This window comes from Loxodonta africana, chromosome 13, assembly GCF_030014295.1.
Source record: "Loxodonta africana isolate mLoxAfr1 chromosome 13, mLoxAfr1.hap2, whole genome shotgun sequence".
Lineage (NCBI taxonomy): Eukaryota > Metazoa > Chordata > Mammalia > Proboscidea > Elephantidae > Loxodonta > Loxodonta africana.
The window spans coordinates 63,560,505-63,579,490 of NC_087354.1; the positions used below are offsets into that span (position 1 = coordinate 63,560,505).

The following is an 18,986-nucleotide window of genomic DNA, read 5'->3' on the forward strand; positions in this document are numbered from 1 at the left end:
TTCCTCTTCAATGTTCTTTTTGTTGATGTAGAGGAATCCAAGCGATTTTTGTATGTTTATTTTATAACCTGAGACTCTGCCAAACTCTTCTATTAGCTTCAGTAGTTTTCTGGAGGATTCCTTAGGGTTTTCCATGTATACGATCATGTCATCTGCAAATAGTGATAGCTTTACTTCCTCCTTGCCAATCTGGATACCCTTTATTTCTTTGTCTAGCCTAATTGCCCTGGCTAGGACTTCAAGTACAATGTTGAATAAGAGCGGTGATAAAGGGCACCCTTGTCTGGTTCGTGTTCTCAAGGGAAATGCTTTCAGGTTCTCTCCATTTAGAGTGATATTAGCTGTTGGCTTTGCATAGATGCCCTTTATTATGTTGAGGAATTTTCCTTCAATTCCTATTTTGGTAAGAGTTTTTATCATAAATGGGTGTTGGACTTTGTCAAATGCCTTTTCTGCATCTATTGATAAGATCATGTGGTTTTTATCTTTTGTTTTGTTCATGTGATGGATTACATTAATGGTTTTTCTGATATTAAACCAGCCTTGCATACCTGGTATAAATCCCACTTGATCATGGTGAATTATTTTTTTGATGTGTTGTTGGATTCTATTGGCTAGAATTTTGTTGAGGATTTTTGCATCTATGTTCATGAGGGATATAGGTCTATAATTTTCTTTTCTTGTAATGTCTTTACCTGGTTTTGGTATCAGGGAGATGGTAGCTTCATAGAATGAGTTGGGTAGTATTCCATCATTTTCTATGCTTTGAAATACCTTCAGTAGTAGTGGTGTTAAGTCTTCTCTGAAGGTTTAGTAGAACTCTGGAGTGAAGCCGTCTGGGCCAGGACTTTTTTTTGTTGGAAGTTTTTTGATTACCGTTTCAATCTCTTTTTTTTGTTATGGGTCTATTTAGTTGTTCTACTTCTGAATGTGTTAGTTTAGGTAGGTAGTATTTTTCCAAGAATTTATCCATTTCTTCTAGGTTTGCAAATTTGTTAGAGTACAATTTTTCGTAGTAATCTGAAATGATTGTTTTAATTTCATTTGGCTCTGTTGTGATGTGGTCCTTCTCGTTTCTTATTCGGGTTATTTGTTTCCTTTCCTGTTTTTCTTTAGTCAGTCTAGCCAATGGTTTATCAATTTTGTTAATTTTTTCAAAGAACCAGCTTTTGGCTTTGTTAATTCTTTCAATTGTTTTTCTGTTCTCTAATTCATTTAGTTCAGCTCTAATTTTTATTATTTGTTTTCTTCTGGTGCCTGATGGGTTCTTTTGTTGTTCACTTTCTATTTGTTCAAGTTGTCGGGAGAGTTCTCTGATTTTGGCTCTTTCTTCTTTTTGTATGTGTGCATTTATCGATATAAATTGGCCTCTGAGCACTGCTTTTGCTGTGTCCCAGAGGTTTTGATAGGAAGTATTTTCATTCTCGTTGCTTTCTAAGAATTTCCTTATTCCCTTCTTGATGTCTTCTATAACCCAGTCTTTTTTCAGGAGGGTATTGTCCATTTTCCAAGTATTTGATTTCTTTTCCCTAGTTTTTCTGTTATTGATTTCTAGCTTCATTGCCTTGTGGTCTGAGAAGATGCTTTGTAATATTTCGATGTTTTGGATTCTGCAAAGATTTGTTTTATGACCTAATATGTGGTCTATTCTAGAGCATGTTCCATGTGCACTAGAAAAAAAAGTATATTTTGTAGCAGTTGGGTGAAGAGTTCTGTATAAGTCAATGAGGTCAAGTTGGTTGATTGTTGTAAGTAGGTCTTCCGTGTCTCTATTGAGCTTCTTACTGGATGTCCTGTCCTTCTCCGAAAGTGGTGTGTTGAAGTCTCCTACTATAAATGTGGAGGTGTCTATCTCACTTTTCAATTCTGTTAAAATTTGATTTATGTACCTTGCAGCCCTGTCATTGGGTGCATAAATATTTAATATGGTTATGTCTTCCTGATCAATTGTCCCTTTTATCATTATATAGTGTCCTTCTTTATCCTTTGTGGTGGATTTAAGTCTAAAGTCTATTTTGTCAGAAATTAATATGGCTGCTCCTCTTCTTTTTTGCTTATTATTTGCTTGATATATTTTTTTCCGTCCTTTGAGTTTTAGTTTGTTTGTGTCTCTAAGTCTAAGGTGTGTCTCTTGTAGGCAGCATATAGATGGATCGTGTTTCTTTATCCAGTCCGTGACTCTCTGTCTCTTTATTGATGCATTTAGTCCATTTACATTCAGCGTAATTATAGATAAATAAGTTTTTAGCGCTGTCATTTTGATGCCTTTTCATGTGAGTTGTTGGCCATTTCATTTTTCCACATACTTTTTTGTGCTGAGACGTTTTTCTTAGCAGATTGTGAGATCCTCATTTTCATAATGTTTAACTTTATTTTAGCTGAGTCGTTATGTTTTTCTTGGCTTTTTTCTTGAGTTATGGAATTCATATTCCTTTTTGTGGTTACCTTGTTATTTACCCCTATTTTTCTAAGTAAAAACCTAACTTGTATCGTTCTATATCGCCTTGTATCACTCTCCATCTGGCAGTTCAATGCCTCCTATATTTAGTCCCTCTTTTTGATTATTGTGATCGTTTATCTATTGATTTCCATGATTCCCTGTTATGTGTATTATTTTGTTTATTTATTTTTTAGAATTAATCTTAATTTGTTTGTTTTTGTGCTTTCCCTATTTGAGTTGCGTTGATATCAGGACATTCTGTTTTGTGACCTTGTATTGTGCTGGTACCTGATATTATTGGTCATCAGGCCAAACAATCTCCTTTAGCATTTCTTGCAGTCTTGGTTTAGTTTTTGCAAATTCTCTAAACTTGTGTTTATCTGTAAATATCTTAATTTCTCCTTCATATTTCAGAGAGAGTTTTGCTGGATATATGATCCTTGGCTGGCAGTTTTTCTCCTTCAGTGTTCTGTATATGTCGTCCCATTCCCTTCTTGCCTGCATGGTTTCTGCTGAGTAGTCTGAACTTATTCTTATTGATTCTCCCTTGAAGGAAACCTTTCTTTTCTCCCTAGCTGCTTTTAAAATTTTCTGTTTGTCTTTGGTTTTGGCAAGTTTGATGATAATATGTTTCGGTGTTTTTCTTTTTGGATCAATCTTAAATGGGGTTCGATGAGCATGTTGGATAGATATCCTTTCGTCTTTCATGATGTCAGGGAAGTTTTGTGTCAGGAGTTCTTCAACTATTTTCTCTGTGTTTTCTGTTCCCCCTCCCTGTTCTGGGACTCCAATCACTCGCAAGTTATCCTTCTTGATAGAGTCCCACATGATTCTTAGGGTTTCTTCATTTTTTTTAATTCTTTTATCTGATTTTTTTTCAGCTATGTTGGTGTTGTTTCCCTGGTCCTCCAGAAGTCCCAGTCTACATTCTAATTGCTCGAGTCTGCTCCTCTGACTTCCTATTACGTTGTCTAGTTCTGTAATTTTATTGTTAATCTTTTGGATTTCTAAATGCTGTCTCTCTATGGATTCTTGCAACTTATTAATTTTTCCACTATGTTCTTGAATAATCTTCTTGAGTTCTTCAACAGTTTTATCAGTGTGTTCCTTGGCTTTTTCTGCAGTTAGCCTAATTTCATTTGTGATGTCTTTAAGCATTCTGTAAATTAGTTTTTTATATTCTGTATCTGATAATTCCAGGATTATATCTTCATTTGGGAAAGATTTTGATTCTTTTGTTTGGGGGGTTGGAGAAGCTGTCATGGTCTGTTTCTTTATGTGGTTTGATATGGACTGCTGTCTCCGAGCCATCACTAGGAAACTAGTTTTTCCAGGTAATCAGCTAAAAAAAAATGCAGTCAGATCCCTCTCTGAATTCTCCCTCTGGCTCAGGGTATTCGGATGGTAATGGAGCCGCCTGGGGAGGGTTGGGGAGGGATCAGAGAGCTAGGAGTGTAGCACCTCAGAATATAGAGCTGATTCCCGCGTTCACGCTCCGCTCGCGCCTGCCAATATCCCGGTGGGACGGCTCCCCGGCTGGGACACTGCTCTCCCCGTTCCGAGACCAGTCACTTCCTCTCGGGGACTTCTCCCTCCGGCGCGCCGCTCTGCTCGCGCGAACTGGGTGGGCGTGCCCGCACGAACGGCTGGGCCCGCCCCCGGGGTCAATTCAGGGAAATATAACTGGTCCCCCGCGCTCATGCTCTGCCCGCGCCCGCCACAATCCCAGCGGGGGGACGCTGCTCTGCCCGCTCCAAGACCAGTCACTTCCTCCCGGGGACTTCTCCCTCCGGTGCGCCGCACCGCTCACGCGAACTGAGTGGGCGTCACCCGCACGATCGGCTGGGCCCACCCCCGGGGTCGCTTTAAGGAAATATAGCTGATCCCCACGCTTGCGCCACGCCCGCTTCCCGCCAAACTCCCGGCGGGACGGCTCCCCGGCTGGGACGCTGCTCTCCCCACTCCAAGATCAGTCACTGCCTCCCGGGTGCTTCTCCTACCGGCTGTGCCGCTACGCTGCCCACGCCAACCAGCTAGGCTCCCTCCCGGGATGAGTTCGGGGTGTAGGGCTGGGCCCCTTGTCTGTGCCGTCTGCCCCTCTGGGCTCTGCCCCAGATCGGGCTCCGAAGGTCACCTGCCTGGTACGCTGGCTCCTGGTTCTGAAAACAATCGCTGTCTGCCCGTATTTGTTCGTTCTCCGTCTCTAAGTCTGTGTTTGTTGTTCTGAGTTCGTAGATTGTTATGTATGTGATTGATTCACTTGTTTTTCCGAGTCTTTGTTGCAAGAGGGATCCGTGGTAGCGTCCACCTAGTCCGCCATCTTGGCCCCGCCTCTCAGAGTGTAAGTTTTGTTCAATGCTATAACAATAAAAAATGTGGGGACAAATAAAAGGAAGGAAGAGGAAGAGTGAGATGGAAAAGAAAGAGAGAAAAGCAAAAGAGAAAGGAATGTATAAATGGAGGGAAAAATGGAAGCATAGACAAAAAGCTAAAATTATGGGATATGCATAAATAGCAGAAAACTGGCCCATCTGATGAGGAGAATGTGTATGTAGAAGCAACAAGGGTGCAGGTTCACTTTAATTGAATGAAATAATTCACAGGGAGGCATCACCATTCCTGCCTCCAATGATATGGTGTATATAAACAAAGAAACAGGACAATTTGGTTTTTCTTCCTGGGACTGTTAGTTCATAGTTTTATATAATTAATCAAATATTAATTGGGGATTATGCCTAGCAGCATACAAAGAGCTGTGTGAAATTGAAAATTAGTATGTCACTGTGCCTGTAAATGAATATTATAATCTGGATAGCAGAATCCATAATATCAGCCAGAAAGAAAAAAAATAGTTTAAATAAAAGGATTAATAAGTCTGTTTTAGACATTAGTGTTAAGAATCAATAAGCTCTTTCTGAATGATTAGTATTTGCAACAACCTGTGCTAGATATTATTCTATGTATTTTCTAATGTACCCTTCTTTCCTTTTTACTTCCTTTATCCCTCCCTTTTTCCTTCTGTTCTTTCCTTCCTTCCTAGAACTAATATGTGTAGATCTGCTACTACGTACCAGTCACCACATAAGTCAGGCAAGAAATGAGATAGACACCACACTGTGAAAAGGGATTTGAAAATCTCATTTTAGAAATAGATAAGATAAGAATTGCTAGGAAATTTGTTCATCATCACACAGGAGACAAATTAAGGAACTGGGAAACGAACCTAGGTTTCAAAAGTTTAAAACATTTTTTTCACACTGAGCAAAATGTAATCACCGAAAATTACAATTTGCTGAGATAAAAAGAGTCCTCATCTGGTTGATAAATATTACTCAAAAGAGGAAACAGTAAAGTTCAATTAGGTGCCAGATGACATGTTTCCCAAAGGCTAACTCATTTTAAGATAGGTGATTATTTGACCTGGGCAGAATACTACCATTTCTTTTTTTCTCCCTACTTTTATGCTTCTGTGTTGATCTTTTTTTCTTTTCTTTCTTTCATTATTTTAATAGCATTTTCAATTAATATTTCTAACTAGGTTCCAAATTTGAGACACAGTTCTATTATAATTTAAGGGCAGCCATCCCTTTTCTTTTTGAGGATTAAACAAGGTTTTTGTTTCTAAATTATGAAACCTTAGGGAATTTTTCATGATTTTTCTTCTTCTTTTATAATAGTTAACTCCATTGAAAATCCCTGGTGGAGCAAATAGTTTGCACTTGACAACTAACCTCAAGATTGGTGGCTTAAACCCACACAGAGGAATTGAGGAAGAGGTCTATAAACCTGCATCTGTAAAGATTACTGCCAAGAAAACTCTATGGAGCAGTTCTACTCTGTAACACATGGGGTCTTCATGAGTCAAAAACTGACTTTAAGGCAATGGGTTTGGTTTTTGGTTTTGGTTAACTTCATTGAAAGATAGTGAATTGGTCTAAAACGTCAGTGCCCTTTCCAATACAGATGCTGGGAACCTCTCATCTGGAATAAGTACAGGATAATTAGTACTCTGGGTCCTTGAGACTTTCATCACTGCAAATGCAAAATCTCCACATTTTATATAAGATCTAATCATTCTTTAGGTGTTAGAGCAGTTGCACAAGTCATTTGCTTTCATACTATTTGTAGGAGTCTAGATCATGAGAAGTTTACAAATAAAGCAAAATAAGTATTTTCAATGGAAAGGAATATGATTCAGAGGTGGAGCAAACATCGTGCTCTAGACAGAAGCACCTTGCTGTCCCTTTGCAGCAAAGACTTAAAAAACCAAGTAAAACATATGCAAACATCAATCCTAAAGCCCTAAGTACCAAATGAAAGAATAAAGAACTCTATCAAGCACTGAATGGAATAAGAAACTGACAGAGAACAGAGAATGAGGAGAGCTATGGAGTGGAGGTCCCATACCAGCTAATGTGGCTGGATTCACGACCTTTGGCTACAGCCACCAGAGAACTCAAACAGGGAGTATGGGAAAGCAACCTCACGGAGCTCCCAATGGGAGACACAGCACCCGGTAACCAGGAATACCACCTGGTTTCTCACCTCCCATGCTTCTTCCCTGTAGGAGGCCTCCACAGCTTGCTAAGGGGCCACTGTCACTTGGCTGGAGAAATACCAGGTCACCGCCACCCGGATTCATCATCTTGGACCCGAGCCACAAAGGACTGAAGACAGGGCGTATGGGATCCTATATGGGATTCGTTGAGCTTCTTGAATAGTCAGCTTTTTGCCTTTCATGATATTAGGAAAGTTTTTTATCAGCAAATCTTCAATGACCCTCTTTGTAATTTCCGTTTACTCCCCTGTTCTAGGTCTCCAGTCACAGGCATATTTTCACTTTTGATTGTATCCCACATCATTCTCAGGGTTTCTTCAATTTTCTTTGTTCTTTCTGATTTTTCCTTAAACAAGGTCTATTCCAAGTATTTGTCTTCAATTATGCCAATCCTGTCTTCCATTGTTTCAAGTTTGTTCCTAAAAACCTTCTATTGCACTCTCCGTTTCTGAAATCTTGTTTATCTTCTGGATTTCAAATTGCTGTTTTTGTATGATTTCTAGTTGTTTATTTATTTTGACATTTTGTCCCTGTATTATTTTCCTGATTTCATCCATTGTTTTGTCTGTCTTTTCAATGATTTTGTCTATTTTTTCCTTATTTTTGTCTGCATTTTCTTTCATCTGTTGAAGAACACTGAATATTAGAGTTCTGAATTCCCTATCAAGTAATATCATAATCACACTCACTAAAACCAAAGACAAAGGTTCCTGAGAGCAGCTTGAAAAAAATAAAAGCCACATACAAAACAGAAACATAAGACTAAGCTCTGATCACTCTGCAGAAACCATACAGGCAAGAATGCAATGGGATGACATATATAAAATCTTGAAAGAAAAAAACTGCCAACCAAGAATAATATATCATGCAAAACTCTCACTCAAATATGGTGGCAAAATTAGGACATTTCCAGATAAACAGAAATTAAGGGAACACATAAAAACCAAACTAAACTTAGAAGAATTATTAAAAGAAGTACTTCGGTTACAGAACCAACGACATCAGAAAACAACTTGAATTTAGCACATTAAGATATCATTAGCCAGATACCAACCTAGATAATGAACTCTCAAGGATAAAACAAAACTAAAATATTTACAACAGGGAACCAGAGATGTCAAATCTGTAAATGACAACAATGCCAGAAAAATAAAAGAGGGAATAAGTGGTGTAGGTATAGAGCTTTCAAAAGGAGAAATCAAGGCATTATCAAGTAATAAAAGACTTGTTTAAATTTAAGAAGATAGGTATAAATTTGAAGGTAACCACAAAGTTAACCAACCTACTCATCAAAATAAAGAAAAAAAACATAAAGTCTCAGTAAACACAAAATCTATAAAAACAACAAAAACAAAAAACACACAAACAAAAGGAATTCAGCACAAAAGAGTAAAAGGAACAAAGAAAATGTCAGTGCCACACACACACCACAAAAAAATAAAAACTACAAAATGACAGCAATAAACTCACACCTATCAATAATCACACTGAACGTGAACGGATTAAATGAAACCATAAAGAGATGGAGAGTGGCAGAATGGATAAAAAACCAGGACCCAACAATATGCTGTCTACAAGAGACACACCTTAGAAAAAAGACATAAATCTATTAAAAATCAAAGGATAGAAAAAATATATCAAGCAAACAGTTACGAAAAAAGAGCAGGACTGGCAATACTAATCTCAGATAAAATAGGCTTTAAAACAAAATGCTCCATAAAAGACAAAGAAGGGCATTATATGATGATTAAAGGGACAATCCACCATGAAGACATAATCATAATAAATACTTACGCATGCAATGACAGATCTCCAAAATACACAAAACAAACTCTAACAGCACTGAAAAGAGAAATTCACAGTTCCACAATAACAGTAGGAGACTTCAACACACCACTCTCAGTAAAAGCCAGGACATCTAGAAAGAAACTCAACAAAAGAGTTGAGCCTAGAGAAGATAAGAGCTGTCACAGGAATAAACATATGCACAGCCATGTTCATGGCAGCATTGTTCACAATAGCAAAAATGTGGAAACAACCAAGATGCCCATCAACAGATGAATGGTTAAACGAACTATGGTACATATACACAATGGAATACTACACAATGATAAAAAACAATGATGAATCCGGGAAGCATCTCACAACATGGATGAATCTGGAGGGCATTAAGCTGATTGAATAAAGTCAATCACAAAAGGATAAACATTGCATGAAACCACTACTATAAAAACTCATAAAAAGATTTACACATGAAAAGAAATAATCTTAGATGGTTACGAGGCAGAGGAAGGGTGGAGAGGGAAAAATATTAACTAGACAATAGGTAAGTGGTAAATTTGATGAAGAGTAAGGCTACACAATACTGGGCAAGCCAGCACAATTTTTCCAAGGCAAGGTCATGGAAGCTCCATAGACACATCCAAACTCACTGAGGGACCAAATTACCGTGCTGGAGACTGTAGGGACCGTGGTCTCGGGTAACATCTAGCTTAATAGGCATAATGTAGTTTATAAAGAAAATGTTGTACATTCTACATTTGGTGAGTAGTGTCTGGGATCTTAAAAGCTTGTGAGTCGCCATCTAAGATACTCCACTGGTCTCACCCTGTTTGGAGCAAGGTGGAACAAAGGAAACTAAAGGCACAAAGGGAAGGTTTGTCCAGAGGACTAACGGATCACAACCACCACGGCCTCCACCAGACTGAGTCCAGCACAACTAGATGGTGCTGGGCTACCACCACTGACTGCTCTGACAGGGATCACAATGGAGGGTCCCAGACAGGAGAAAAATGTAGAGAAAAATTGAAGCTTACACACACGCACACACACACAAAAGACCAGGCTTACTGGTCTGACAAAGACTGGAGAAACCCTGAAAGTATGGCCCCCAGATAGATACCTTTATAGTTCAAAGATTAGACAGGCCCATAAAACAAAATGACACCAAATGGACACACCGGCCCAATTTAAAAAATACAATTTAAAAAATAAAGGAATATGATCCAGAAAATCCCAGATGTGAATATTATTTCTTGTGGTTCTCTTTTGTCTGCTTGATTTAAGAGAGCAAATATTACTAATGATGATATTGAAAATTATTTAGTATGCTAAGTACCCCAGTGCTGCTTATTGGTACCTAAAGCTGTATTTTCACATGTGAAGTATAATCAATATTTGAAGTGATTAACTGTATAATTCAGGTCAAGAATAATCTTTTGCCTGAAAAAGCTAAACCACTGAAGCAGATGGTTTTTATTTTGGGGGGGGGGGCTGAAATTATCTAGATTCTCAAAAATTCTCTTTATTTAATGTGCATAGCAATCAAATAGGTCATTACATAAAAGTAGCCCAGCCTCAGCAGTAAGAGGAATCTCTTAAAGTGTTTATTTCTAAAATAGAAGCCTTTAAAATATTTCCTAACCCAAGAAAATAGTGCTGAGAAAGATCAAGTTAAACAAATACACAGAAATTTGCACACACACACATACACACACGTCTGTAGAACTTCTCATAGCCTATGTTAATATGCTCATGAAGCTCCTGAGTGTTGCAGTATTCAGAATTTTGCTACCACAATTTTATATAGAACATATTTTAAATTAGTGTTCAGAGGAATGAATACACTGAGAACACCTCTGCACGGTTAAAGTCATTTACACTGTACTCCCAACAGGAGATGGCAAGGGTTAGGGGTAGGGTGGTAGATATGAGAATATTTATATTCAGAGGACCAGGAGAAAAGATTGAATGATATCATACAGAAATGTCAAGGGCAGAAAGCAGCCATGTGAAGGTGTTTTGAAGGCACCTTACCTTGGATATCAATGCCCTCTGTGACCGGGACAGTTCTCATATTTCCAGCTCCATCTTATGCCTCCACCTCTGTGACTTTGCTTCAGTCATACTGTCCTTTTTTCAATTATTTTCTGTAATCAATGCTGTTCAATCTGCCTGCACTCTTTTCCTCACACTTCTGGTCTTAGTTTAAATATCATCTCCCAGAAAACCTGGTGGTGTAGTGGTCAAGAGTTCAGCTGCTAACCAAAAAGTTGGCAGTTCGAATCCACCAGGCACTTCTTGGAAACCCTTTGGGGTAGTTCTGTTCTGTCCTATAGGGTCACTATGAGTTGGAATTGGCTTGATGGCAATGGGTTTCTTTTTTTTTGTTTCATTTTATCCAATCAATCTACAGTACATTTCTCCTTGTCCCCTAATACTTTCTGTCACAGAACCCTGCTCTTTCTCTTTATAGCATTTATCAAAGATTCTATTTATATGTTCATATTTCTTATTATTCTATGTCTTTCCCACTGTAAGCTCCTTGAGGAAAGGATTCACCATGAGTGTTTGTTTAATTCTGTAAAATCAGCAAACACCTTATAGATGAATGTCTGTCATATAATTGGCCCGTTGATGAATATCTGTTAAGTTAATAATAAATAATAATTATTAATTAATCCCTTCACATGTCTGTCTAGACTTGGCCTAGCTGAATAAAATCTTCATGATTAATTTAATATATACCTAGAAATTAATTTCTCTTTAGGATATGATTGGCCATCTATACTATGCAGTCACACATACCCAAAGAGATCAAATTGGCATTTAAAAAAAATTTTTTTTTAATAATGGAGGTTATTAAGCTTGAATTAAGCATTGATCTAAATGAACATTATGTGTTAATCAGTGAAAATCACTTTCGTACCTGCTTTATCGTTGTATTCCTCAAAACAGCTCTGCTCTTTGATTATTGCTTTGCTGGTTTCAGAGCCCTGTAAAGGACAAAAGGACAAAATGTTAGGATTTGGTGTCTCTGTGGGAACTTCTCTTCCTAAAGTGTCCCTAGCTAAAATATTTAATATGGTTGTAATGCCCATCATTGCAAACTTGGGAACTTATTATCATAGGCTCCACAGAGGATATCTATTTCTTGTCTCTATTCCTTATTGCACATACTGTACACAAAAAAGTGCACCTTCTACATTTGTTTAAATTGTGCCATCCCCTCGTGAGATATTTTCACAAGTGTGGTATGATAATTTTTTTACAACAACATGTAAAAAAACTGTCATAGCAGCACTCACAAAAATATCTATCGGGGAGGTTGTGGTTGGCAAAAATTTGTAGAAAATGTGCGTTATATGCATAAAAATATGGCACTCTGTTTCATTCAGCTCACTGAGCTCTATTAGAAGAAATTATACTGACCCCTATTTATTGCTTACACATGCCAGGAACTATTCTAATTTACATGGATTAGCTCACTTTTTCTTCATAATCACTGGACAAGAAAAGGTTAACTCAGCAGGCCTGGATTGTTCACACCCTGAAAATTCCAAAGAAAAAGCCTGTCTCCAGGACTAGCAATCTCCGTGTCTGAGCCCATGGAATATTCTGCCTAATAAAAGTGTTTTTGTATACCTGAGACCTTGGTAACACTGCACTTACGGTGAACATCTGTTTTTGTATGCCTGAGGCCTTGAGTCATGCTGTACCAGTTTAACCAGATGACTTTATGCTAACAATGTAATTAATGGGAATGCTAACAACGCAATTTATGGGAACGCCTATTTTTGCTTGGCGGGTTGGGGGTGGAGGAGAAGGCTGCAGTCTGAGTAGTTGAGGTCTGTCATGAGGGCACTGCATGCCTACGTGACTGACCCCAATTAAAACCCTGGACACTAAGGCTCAGGTGAGCATCCCTGGTTGGCAACACTTCACACACATTGTCACAAATTGTTGCTGAGAAAATTAAGAGAGTCTCATGTGACTCCATTGTGAGTCCCCTGTAAGACTGTGCCTGGTGTCTCCTGGCTTTGCTCCATGAGGCTTTTCCCTTTGCTGATTTTAATCAGTATATTTTCACTACAGATGTTCTAGCCCTGCTAGTCCTTCTAGCAAATCATTGACTCTGGTAGGTGAACTTTGAGACCTCTAACACAACTGCCATATGAGGTAGGTACTATTACTGTGCACATTTTATAGAAATTGGCAAAGAAAAGTGAGATAACCCAACCAGAGTCCCCTAGCTCGTTTAAGTGTCAGTATTTGAATTTGAACCCTTAGGCATTTTACCTGATGGGCTCAAACATAAAAAGAATTGTGAGGATGGTGCAGGACCAGGCAGTGTTTCATTTTGTTGTACACAGGGTCGCTATGGGGCACCTGATGACAATAATAACTGCCATTTTACCAATGTTATGTTGCTTATTAAAAAAAAAAAAGTTATATGTTATTTGGTAAGTATATCAATAAAAATGCCACATGGTTCTTTTTCTAAGTTTGTTATCAGGGATGATAAATTTCATATAATAAATTTAATATCAATTATAAAAATATCCTTTTATTTGTTAAAAAGAGAGTAAAAACTCTTATTTATAGGACTTAAAGTCGTTCTTTAACCACTGTACTTTGTTCAAAACGAACTTTATTCCAGTGGCCCTATTAATTCAGATATAACATGAGATTTCTCACTCATATTCCCATATATCTCCCTTCATTCTCATGTATTTTTTCTAACATGGGAAAATTGAACTACAAAGTGTAAGCTTTAAATCATATCAGACCTTACTTAATTTGAGGAATACAAATTTTTTCTTAAAATTTCTCATGTCTGAATCTAATACATACAGGGTTGCTTTAAGGTAAGTGTTAGGAGAAAATCATAAGAATCGAGTCATTCCGTTACTGTCAAGGAAAACACAAACCCTCTATTGATTTCTAAACACAAAACAGAAAAATAGAAAAATCGTAAGTTTGCTTTATCAAGCTTTTATTCAGGTAGGCTTTGCAAAAACACCCACTTTTTTTTCTAATTAGTCATTGTCATTAGGTATCATGATAGTAGCTTTATTCTAACACTTGAACAAAAGTGTAATGCATTTTCTTACCTTTTTCAAATCCACCTAAAGCTATGCATTGTGCTGTATTGTATACATAGTGGATAGAAGTGTCCTATCTTTATCACCAGAGGAGATTGCACGTCTCCTCTTGATATTTTAGGTGTCATTATATCTGCAAAGGTACTGAGTCTACCTTGCAAACTCAGTGTGGTTTTACAGAAGACATCGCAATCTCACATGGTCCATAATGTCCAAACTGGTACTTGACGTATATAAAAAAATACAAGTGAGCCATAGAGAGGAGAGGCACTGCCTCACAATGATGATGAAGCATATCGAATGTAAACTGGATAATCGTGCAAGCCAAAAAGCAACTGTTTATGATGCAAAACCATCAAATGTGTTATGTGAGCCTGAGCCTTTCAGACTTGTTTTGTCCCTATTACGGTGTTATTCACGATGAGTTAGTACACATGATATAGCAAAAACAATATTTACCCAAACCCCCTGAAGTGTATAGTCACCTTAAATAAACACCCTAGAGAGTTAATACAAACAAAAAGCCTTATTTAATAGTTACCATTACTTTCACAATAAATGACTTAATAGGATATTTTTCTTAATTGGGACAAATGTTTTCTTTAAGTAGAAAACACTAAATTCTATTTTAAACAACTTCTGGATGTTAAACAGAATTGAACATTATTGATCTAGATTAAAACGTGGAATATTCGAGGAAAAAAAAAAGTTGGAGTGACCTCTACCGGGCTTTCACCTTATACCACAGAGACTGGTTCCTTCTTTGGTCCCTATGCCCATTTCTTTGTGGCCCTGAATGAGGCTTTCATCACTCATATCCTGTCTCACCTACTCCAGGCCCCTGGAGTGATGGACATACAGCTAAAGTCAAGCTGACTCCTTCTTTTCCATGTAGACCCTTGGAAGAAAGCTAGGCTTGAGATGCCTTGTTGGTGACCCCAGACAGCTCAGGTATTACCAAGTTAAGGGCCCCTAGCAGCGAGAGGTTTGGGGATATTATGCCAGAGGCAGAAGCTGAGAGGGGTGGAATTTAGAGAGAACTGCTTATGAATGTAAGGGAATTGTGAAGTATGGAGATACTCATGGGGTCCTGAAAAACTCATACATTTTCTCATAAAAAATTCAGCATTTAAATGCCTATTTTACCAATGATTTATAGTTATTAGAATCTCTTCCAATAACCTGCCTCTAAAATAAATATAAACCAACCAATCCTGTTTCCCAAAGCAGGTTTTTAAAATCTTACTTTTGTTCCTCAAGTCCCATCCTTTATTGTAAAGGCAATCTAGAATTTGGTTGGCAATGAGACTCAACATGGCCTTTAGGTCAACCAAAAAGCTATCAAAAATGTCTATTAGAACCAATAAAATATTCCAAGAAAAGTCTCAGAATATAATGTAAATATATAATGATCAATAACTTTTCTATATAATAGCAATAAATAGTGACTTTTAAAACAATAGATGCAACTCCCAATAGCAACAACCACTTGAACTATGACAACAGTAACATCAAAATCAATAAATTATTTACAAGTAGCTTAGTAAGGAAAAATAGACAAGCTATGAAAAGAAATAAGGAGCTATAGCAAAAATATGAATACTACAAATATCAATTCTTCCCAAAATAATTTATACTTTTTAGGGTAATTCCAATAAAAATTCCAATGGGCCTAATTTTCAAGCCTGTCGATTTTTTCTAAAATTCATTTGCAGAAAAAGCTGAGGATCATAAAGAAAATACAAACTTTAACCAGAGGGTTTGGTCTATCTAGTGATAAAACATATTACTGTAACACAACTTTGAAGACAATGGAGAACTGGCCCAGGAATTGGTACACAGATTAGTGGGAAATACAAGTATCCCAGAAACAACTTATTTTACACATTTATTCATTCAACGAATTTTTAATGGCTGTCATATGCCAAGCACTATACTAGTTAGTAAAGAGACAATACATTTTTTGTCCTCACAATATTTGGTGGGAGGAAAAAAAAAAGATTAATACCCATATTCATTACAATAGAAATTGATACAAATGGGCATAATATTTTATAGATGCATATGCAATGGGAATTTAAATTCAGTGTATGATGAGATAACCACCAAAAATTAATGAGAAGAAAAGGAATTAATAAATGATGTTGAGATAATTGTCGAGTTTTTTGGAACAAAATCAAATACATCCACTAGACATAGATATAAATTCCGGATGTACTATAGAAGTAAATAGAAATAAAGCCCAATACAAAAGTAAACGTGGAATTGAGCATTTATCACCTTTTTTGGAGAGATCAAGTCTACTTCTGAAGTTTATAAGTCATAGAAAGAATTACATAGAAAAAGCCTGGTGAATTGGGTTAGGGTAAAATGCAGAAATTCCACATGCTTAACAATAAGGGGAAGGAGGCAAAGGCAGATATAAAATGACTTGCAACAAATGAAATGCACCAAAATCTATTTTATACAAATACTAAATACCCAAATGAGAAGTATTCAAAGGATAATTCACAATGAAATAACAACTCATTAATGAACATATGGAAAAAAGTTCAACCTCGCTAGTTATTAAGGAAATACCCACTAAAACAATGATGAATAATTCTGTCACGGAAGAACAAACTTTCATATTTCATTGCACTTTGCTATTGCTTTGAATGCCACTTTCATACATCCCCAAGAGTATGTAATTTGGATTCTCTGTGGAAAAGAATTTAACAAAACGTACTAATAGCTCTAAAAGTGTTCATACCCTGTACTTGAGTATCTAGGCAACATTCTCGCTACGCATAGTTGGATCCTTGCTGGCGCAGCGGTTAAGAGCGCGGCTGCTAACCAAAAGGCTGACAGTTTGAATCCACCAGCAGCTCCTTGGAAGCCCTATGGAGCAGTTTTACTCTGTCCTTTAGGGCCACTGTGAGTCGGAATTAATTCGACAGCAACAGGTTAATGGGTTACAGTTAGCACAAGGTGTTCATTTTACCACCCATTAAAACATAATATTTACTAGCTGAATTAATAAATTTGTTTCTTTATCATTAAAGTAAATAAAAGCATGATATTGGCTTAAAAATGTTTCATAGCATTTGACCTATTAATTCCAATTCTGTATATCTGTTCTTGGGAAGTACCACATTTTTACACAAATAACATGTGCCTTCTATGTCTGTTTGCCAACCACACCCCCCTCGTGAGGTATTTTCATAAGTGTGCTATGCTAATTTTTTTACAGCAACAACTTCTGAAAAATCAGCCGTTGAAAACAGTTTTAGTCGAACATACATGGGATCATCATGAGTCAGGGTTACCATAAGTCATGATGCCTCAAAGGCAACTGGTTTTAATCTCATCGGTGACTATTGTGTAACATCACAGGCAAGACTCAGAGTCAACTCCCATTTTCACCACTCTTTAACTATATCACCTTGAGCAAGTTACTTAACCTCTCTAAGCTTGTTTCCTCATTTATAAAATGAGAAAATAGCAATGATATTGCCTATCTCCAAGTGTTCTTATTATTTTAAATTAATAATTAGATAATTCACAGAGTGCTAACACAATGCCTATCATATAAAAAGTGCTTAATCTTTGCAACTCTAATATTTATTATTATAACTACTGAACAAAAACAAAACCTACACTTACCAGAAAATCTAGTTAGCAGTAATTGCTTTTGTGAAGTGGCTTTGGCTCTCCAGAAGCTTTGAAACTCTCTCCTATGTTTGGAAAATGTTCCACCTTCCAAGTTTACACTCTACCAGGATAGAAGTCAGAAATCCATTTCTCAGGATTCCTTGCAACTAGGGTGAGGCATGCGTGTGACCTAGGCTTTTCTAGTAAGATACCATAGTACAAGGCTTCAGCTCAGAAGCACCTACTGCACAGAATCCATTCTGGTAATCTATTCTGAGAGCTCTTAGAGGCAGAGGGAAGCAGAGGCTCTACCTACCACTGACCCAGCATCAGCAGTACAGGAGTTCCTGTACCACAAGTAACACCAGATATTTTTCCTGGAGCTGTGCTTGGGGTTGGGGTTGGAGCCTCCAAGCCCTGTGTCTCCGTTCATTAAGACTTTAGTGGACCCCAGTCGCTCTCGCCTTTGTGGGCCCCTCCCTCTATTTTATATGTGTACATGAATGCATATTAATGTGCATAATACATGAATATGTAATGTGCATACAGGTATTCAAGTCATGACTAACTGCACTCATGACCATCTGTTTTTTTTTTGTACATCTTATTGTTAGTAATACGTGCTGCATGCAATGTTACAGTGCATAGTTTGCTGATATTATCATTCTCAGATGTTCACCTGCAGATGTTCAATGTTACGATTTATTATTCAAAACACTGCTGTATAGCAAGCTATGTCAATAATAATGAAAATTAAAAAAAAATAAGATATGCGACTTACGTCAGAATCAATTTATAATGGAGTTGCTAGAACAGAATCCCGTCGTAAACTGAGAATTACCTATATGTATGTTTGTGTGTGTATATATATGCATACACATATATGGCAAAGCATATATGTATATGGAAGGCCATATTAATATACATATATCTAATCACCACACCACCCATTGCTGTCAAGTCAATTCTAACTCATAGAGATCCTACAGGACAGGGTAGAATGCCTCATAGGGTTTCCAAGGAATGGCTGATGGATTCAAATTTCTGACCTTTTGGTAAGCATCCAAGCTCTTAAATACATATATCTACTTCTGAAGAATCAGCCATTGAAAACCTTATGGAGTACATTTCTACTATGACACACGTGGGCTCGCCATAAGTTGGAGTTGACTTGGGAACTGGTAGCAAGTAGTGCACATGTATATGTGGATGTATATATACATACATAATTATATTTTTACCAATGCACAGGTAGAAATATGTATTAGTACTACATAGTAAAACACTTCAATCTGAAAGTTTAATTTTCTTCATATTTTAAAAGAAAGTAGAACATTTCTTGAAGCACTTACTGATGAAGATCAAAGACTACCATCTTCAGTATGGATTACACTGAGACAAAGAAAGCAAAAATCCTGACAACTAGACCAATAAGTAACATCATGATAAACAGAGAAAAGATTCAAGTTGT

At 37.2% G+C, this 18,986-nt stretch overlaps 1 protein-coding gene across 13 annotated transcripts in view; it reads right to left on the reverse strand.

Annotated features, from left to right (window-relative positions):
* INPP4B (inositol polyphosphate-4-phosphatase type II B) overlaps positions 1-18,986 on the reverse strand; it is a 971,994-nt gene that overhangs the window by 530,270 nt on the left and 422,738 nt on the right. For all 13 annotated transcript variants that reach the window (XR_010317444.1, XM_064267536.1, XM_064267532.1 and 10 more), the window contains one exon: positions 11,707-11,773. The gene's annotated coding sequence lies outside the window, so the exon portion shown is untranslated. The remainder of the gene's footprint in view (positions 1-11,706; positions 11,774-18,986) is intronic.